Source organism: Ascaphus truei, chromosome 6 (genome assembly GCF_040206685.1).
Source record: "Ascaphus truei isolate aAscTru1 chromosome 6, aAscTru1.hap1, whole genome shotgun sequence".
NCBI lineage: Eukaryota > Metazoa > Chordata > Amphibia > Anura > Ascaphidae > Ascaphus > Ascaphus truei.
Window position 1 is genome coordinate 29,993,782 of NC_134488.1, and position 8,146 is coordinate 30,001,927.

Consider the following 8,146-nt stretch of genomic DNA (forward strand, 5'->3'; position numbering starts at 1 on the left):
CTGGGCCATGTTCTTCATACGATTATAGTGAGATATTACCCATTTATTACGGGCGCTATACTTTCTGGGCCATGTTCTTCATACGATTATAGTGAGATATTACCCATTTATTACGGGCGCTATACTTTCTGGGCCATGTTCTTCATACGATTATAGTGAGATATTACCCATTTATTACCGGCGCTATACTTTCTGGACCATGTTCTTCATATGATTATAGTGAGATATTACCCATTTATTACGGGCGCTATACTTTCTGGGCCATGTTCTTCATATGATTATAGTGAGATATTACCCATTTATTACGGGCGCTATACTTTCTGGGCCATGTTCTTCATATGATTATAGTGAGATATTACCCATTTATTTCGGGCGCTATACTTTCTGGGCCATGTTCTTCATATGATTATAGTGAGATATTACCCATTTATTACCGGCGCTATACTTTCTGGGCCATGTTCTTCATATGATTATAGTGAGATATTACCCATTTATTACGGGCGCTATACTTTCTGGGCCATGTTCTTCATATGATTATAGTGAGATATTACCCATTTATTACGGTCGCTATACTTTCTGGACCATGTTCTTCATACGATTATAGTGAGATATTACCCATTTATTACGGGCGCTATACTTTCTGGGCCATGTTCTTCATATGATTATAGTGAGATATTACCCATTTATTACCAGCGTTATACTTTCTGGGCCATGTTCTTCATATGATTATAGTAAGATATTACCCATTTATTACGGGCGCTATACTTTCTGGGCCATGTTCTTCATATGATTATAGTGAGATATTACCCATTTATTACGGGCGCTATACTTTCTGGGCCATGTTCTTCATATGATTATAGTGAGATATTACCCATTTATTACGGGCGTTATACTTTCTGGACCATGTTCTTCATACGATTATAGTGAGATATTACCCATTTATTACGGGCGCTATACTTTCTGGGCCATGTTCTTCATACGATTATAGTGAGATATTACCCATTTATTACGGGCGCTATACTTTCTGGGCCATGTTCTTCATATGATTATAGTGAGATATTACCCATTTATTACCGGCGCTATACTTTCTGGGCCATGTTCTTCATATGATTATAGTGAGATATTACCCATTTATTACGGGCGCTATACTTTCTGGGCCATGTTCTTCATACGATTATAGTGAGATATTACCCATTTATTACGGGCGCTATACTTTCTGGGCCATGTTCTTCATACGATTATAGTGAGATATTACCCATTTATTACGGGCGCTATACTTTCTGGGCCATGTTCTTCATACGATTATAGTGAGATATTACCCATTTATTACGGGCGCTATACTTTCTGGGCCATGTTCTTCATATGATTATAGTGAGATATTACCCATTTATTACGGGCGCTATACTTTCTGGGCCATGTTCTTCATATGATTATAGTGAGATATTACCCATTTATTACGGGCGCTATACTTTCTGGGCCATGTTCTTCATATGATTATAGTGAGATATTACCCATTTATTACGGGCGCTATACTTTCTGGGCCATGTTCTTCATATGATTATAGTGAGATATTACCCATTTATTACGGGCGCTATACTTTCTGGGCCATGTTCTTCATATGATTATAGTGAGATATTACCCATTTATTACGGGCGCTATACTTTCTGGGCCATGTTCTTCATATGATTATAGTGAGATATTACCCATTTATTACGGGCGTTATACTTTCTGGACCATGTTCTTCATACGATTATAGTGAGATATTACCCATTTATTACGGGCGCTATACTTTCTGGGCCATGTTCTTCATACGATTATAGTGAGATATTACCCATTTATTACGGGCGCTATACTTTCTGGGCCATGTTCTTCATATGATTATAGTGAGATATTACCCATTTATTACCGGCGCTATACTTTCTGGGCCATGTTCTTCATATGATTATAGTGAGATATTACCCATTTATTACGGGCGCTATACTTTCTGGGCCATGTTCTTCATACGATTATAGTGAGATATTACCCATTTATTACGGGCGCTATACTTTCTGGGCCATGTTCTTCATACGATTATAGTGAGATATTACCCATTTATTACGGGCGCTATACTTTCTGGGCCATGTTCTTCATACGATTATAGTGAGATATTACCCATTTATTACGGGCGCTATACTTTCTGGGCCATGTTCTTCATATGATTATAGTGAGATATTACCCATTTATTACGGGCGCTATACTTTCTGGGCCATGTTCTTCATACGATTATAGTGAGATATTACCCATTTATTACGGGCGCTATACTTTCTGGGCCGTGTTCTTCATATGATTATAGTGAGATATTACCCATTTATTACGGGCGCTATACTTTCTGGGCCATGTTCTTCATATGATTATAGTGAGATATTACCCATTTATTACGGGCGCTATACTTTCTGGGCCATGTTCTTCATATGATTATAGTGAGATATTGCCCATTTATTACGGACGCTATACTTTCTGGGCCATGTTCTTCATATGATTATAGTGAGATATTGCCCATTTATTACGGGCGCTATACTTTCTGGGCCATGTTCTTCATATGATTATAGTGAGATATTACCCATTTATTACGGGCGCTATACTTTCTGGGCCATGTTCTTCATACGATTATAGTGAGATATTACCCATTTATTACGGGCGCTATACTTTCTGGGCCATGTTCTTCATACGATTATAGTGAGATATTTCCCATTTATTACGGGCGCTATACTTTCTGGGCCATGTTCTTCATACGATTATAGTGAGATATTACCCATTTATTACGGGCGCTATACTTTCTGGGCCGTGTTCTTCATATGATTATAGTGAGATATTACCCATTTATTACGGGCGCTATACTTTCTGGGCCATGTTCTTCATATGATTATAGTGAGATATTACCCATTTATTACGGGCGCTATACTTTCTGGGCCATGTTCTTCATATGATTATAGTGAGATATTGCCCATTTATTACGGACGCTATACTTTCTGGGCCATGTTCTTCATACGATTATAGTGAGATATTACCCATTTATTACGGGCGCTATACTTTCTGGGCCATGTTCTTCATACGATTATAGTGAGATATTACCCATTTATTACGGGCGCTATACTTTCTGGGCCATGTTCTTCATACGATTATAGTGAGATATTACCCATTTATTACGGGCGCTATACTTTCTGGGCCATGTTCTTCATACGATTATAGTGAGATATTACCCATTTATTACGGGCGCTATACTTTCTGGGCCATGTTCTTCATATGATTATAGTGAGATATTACCCATTTATTACGGGCGCTATACTTTCTGGGCCATGTTCTTCATATGATTATAGTGAGATATTGCCCATTTATTTCGGGCGCTATACTTTCTGGGCCATGTTCTTCATACGATTATAGTGACATATTACCCATTTATTACGGGCGCTATACTTTCTGGGCCATGTTCTTCATATGATTATAGTGAGATATTACCCATTTATTACGGGCGCTATACTTTCTGGGCCATGTTCTTCATATGATTATAGTGACATATTACCCATTTATTACGGGCGCTATACTTTCTGGGCCATGTTCTTCATATGATTATAGTGAGATATTACCCATTTATTACGGGCGCTATACTTCCTGGGCCATGTTCTTCATATGATTATAGTGAGATATTACCTATTTATTACGGGTGCTATACTTTCTGGGCCATGTTCTTCATATGATTATAGTGAGATATTACCCATTTATTACGGGCGCTATACTTTCTGGGCCATGTTCTTCATACGATTATAGTGAGATATTACCCATTTATTACGGGCGCTATACTTTCTGGGCCATGTTCTTCATATGATTATAGTGAGATATTACCCATTTATTACGGGCGCTATACTTTCTGGGCCATGTTCTTCATATGATTATAGTGAGATATTGCCCATTTATTACGGGCGCAATACTTTCTGGGCCATGTTCTTCATATGATTATAGTGAGATATTGCCCATTTATTACGGGCGCTATACTTTCTGGGCCATGTTCTTCATATGATTATAGTGAGATATTACCCATTTATTACGGACGCTATACTTTCTGGGCCATGTTCTTCATATGATTATAGTGAGATATTACCCATTTATTACGGGCGCTATACTTTCTGGGCCATGTTCTTCATACGATTATAGTGAGATATTACCCATTTATTACGGGCGCTATACTTTCTGGGCCATGTTCTTCATATGATTATAGTGAGATATTACCCATTTATTACGGGCGCTATACTTTCTGGGCCATGTTCTTCATACGATTATAGTGAGATATTACCCATTTATTACGGGCGCTATACTTTCTGGGCCATGTTCTTCATATGATTATAGTGAGATATTACCCATTTATTACGGACGCTATACTTTCTGGGCCATGTTCTTCATACGATTATAGTGAGATATTACCCATTTATTACGGTCGCTATACTTTCTGGGCCATGTTCTTCATACGATTATAGTGAGATATTACCCATTTATTACGGGCGCTATACTTTCTGGGCCATGTTCTTCATACGATTATAGTGAGATATTACCCATTTATTACGGGCGCTATACTTTCTGGGCCATGTTCTTCATATGATTATAGTGAGATATTATCCATTTATTACGGGCGCTATACTTTCTGGGCCATGTTCTTCATACGATTATAGTGAGATATTACCCATTTATTACGGGCGCTATACTTCCTGGGCCATGTTCTTCATACGATTATAGTGAGATATTACCCATTTATTACGGGCGCTATACTTTCTGGGCCATGTTCTTCATACGATTATAGTGAGATATTACCCATTTATTACGGGCGCTATACTTTCTGGGCCATGTTCTTGATACGATTATAGTGAGATATTACCCATTTATTACGGGCGCTATACTTTCTGGGCCATGTTCTTCATATGATTATAGTGAGATATTACCCATTTATTACGGGCGCTATACTTTCTGGGCCATGTTCTTCATATGATTATAGTGAGATATTACCCATTTATTACGGGCGCAATACTTTCTGGGCCATGTTCTTCATATGATTATAGTGAGATATTGCCCATTTATTACGGGCGCTATACTTTCTGGGCCATGTTCTTCATATGATTATAGTGAGATATTACCCATTTATTACGGACGCTATACTTTCTGGGCCATGTTCTTCATATGATTATAGTGAGATATTACCCATTTATTACGGGCGCTATACTTTCTGGGCCATGTTCTTCATACGATTATAGTGAGATATTACCCATTTATTACGGGCGCTATACTTTCTGGGCCATGTTCTTCATATGATTATAGTGAGATATTATCCATTTATTACGGGCGCTATACTTTCTGGGCCATGTTCTTCATATGATTATAGTGAGATATTACCCATTTATTACGGGCGCTATACTTCCTGGGCCATGTTCTTCATACGATTATAGTGAGATATTACCCATTTATTACGGGCGCTATACTTTCTGGGCCATGTTCTTCATACGATTATAGTGAGATATTACCCATTTATTACGGGCGCTATACTTCCTGGGCCATGTTCTTCATACGATTATAGTGAGATATTACCCATTTATTACCGGCGCTATACTTTCTGGGCCATGTTCTTCATACGATTATAGTGAGATATTACCCATTTATTACGGGCGCTATACTTTCTGGGCCATGTTCTTCATACGATTATAGTGAGATATTACCCATTTATTACGGGCGCTATACTTTCTGGGCCATGTTCTTCATACGATTATAGTGAGATATTACCCATTTATTACGGGCGCTATACTTTCTGGGCCATGTTCTTCATACGATTATAGTGAGATATTACCCATTTATTACGGGCGCTATACTTCCTGGGCCATGTTCTTCATACGATTATAGTGAGATATTACCCATTTATTACGGGCGCTATACTTTCTGGGCCATGTTCTTCATACGATTATAGTGAGATATTACCCATTTATTACGGGCGCTATACTTTCTGGGCCATGTTCTTCATACGATTATAGTGAGATATTACCCATTTATTACGGGCGCTATACTTTCTGGGCCATGTTCTTCATATGATTATAGTGAGATATTACCCATTTATTACGGGCGCTATACTTTCTGGGCCATGTTCTTCATACGATTATAGTGAGATATTACCCATTTATTACGGGCGCTATACTTCCTGGGCCATGTTCTTCATACGATTATAGTGAGATATTACCCATTTATTACGGGCGCTATACTTTCTGGGCCATGTTCTTCATATGATTATAGTGAGATATTACCCATTTATTACGGGCGCTATACTTTCTGGGCCATGTTCTTCATACGATTATAGTGAGATATTACCCATTTATTACGGGCGCTATACTTTCTGGGCCATGTTCTTCATACGATTATAGTGAGATATTACCCATTTATTACGGGCGCTATACTTTCTGGGCCATGTTCTTCATACGATTATAGTGAGATATTATCCATTTATTACGGGCGCTATACTTTCTGGGCCATGTTCTTCATATGATTATAGTGAGATATTACCCATTTATTACGGGCGCTATACTTCTGGGCCATGTTCTTCATATGATTATAGTGAGATATTACCCATTTATTACGGGCGCTATACTTTCTGGGCCATGTTCTTCATACGATTATAGTGAGATATTACCCATTTATTACGGGCGCTATACTTTCTGGGCCATGTTCTTCATACGATTATAGTGAGATATTACCCATTTATTACGGGCGCTATACTTTCTGGGCCATGTTCTTCATACGATTATAGTGAGATATTACCCATTTATTACGGGCGCTATACTTCTGGGCCATGTTCTTCATACGATTATAGTGAGATATTACCCATTTATTACGGGCGCTATACTTTCTGGGCCATGTTCTTCATATGATTATAGTGAGATATTACCCATTTATTACGGGCGCTATACTTTCTGGGCCATGTTCTTCATATGATTATAGTGAGATATTACCCATTTATTACGGGCGCTATACTTTCTGGGCCATGTTCTTCATATGATTATAGTGAGATATTACCCATTTATTACGGGCGCTATACTTTCTGGGCCATGTTCTTCATACGATTATAGTGAGATATTACCCATTTATTACGGGCGCTATACTTTCTGGGCCATGTTCTTCATACGATTATAGTGAGATATTACCCATTTATTACGGGCGCTATACTTTCTGGGCCATGTTCTTCATACGATTATAGTGAGATATTACCCATTTATTACGGGCGCTATACTTTCTGGGCCATGTTCTTCATACGATTATAGTGAGATATTACCCATTTATTACGGGCGCTATACTTTCTGGGCCATGTTCTTCATATGATTATAGTGAGATATTACCCATTTATTACGGGCGCTATACTTTCTGGGCCATGTTCTTCATATGATTATAGTGAGATATTACCCATTTATTACGGGCGCTATACTTTCTGGGCCATGTTCTTCATACGATTATAGTGAGATATTACCCATTTATTACGGGCGCTATACTTTCTGGGCCATGTTCTTCATACGATTATAGTGAGATATTACCCATTTATTACGGGCGCTATACTTTCTGGGCCATGTTCTTCATATGATTATAGTGAGATATTACCCATTTATTACGGGCGCTATACTTTCTGGGCCATGTTCTTCATATGATTATAGTGAGATATTACCCATTTATTACGGGCGCTATACTTTCTGGGCCATGTTCTTCATATGATTATAGTGAGATATTACCCATTTATTACGGGCGCTATACTTTCTGGGCCATGTTCTTCATATGATTATAGTGAGATATTACCCATTTATTACGGGCGCTATACTTTCTGGGCCATGTTCTTCATATGATTATAGTGAGATATTACCCATTTATTACGGGCGCTATACTTTCTGGGCCATGTTCTTCATATGATTATAGTGAGATATTACCCATTTATTACGGGCGCTATACTTTCTGGGCCATGTTCTTCATATGATTATAGTGAGATATTACCCATTTATTACGGGCGCTATACTTTCTGGGCCATGTTCTTCATACGATTATAGTGAGATATTACCCATTTATTACGGGCGCTATACTTTCTGGGCCATGTTCTTCATAT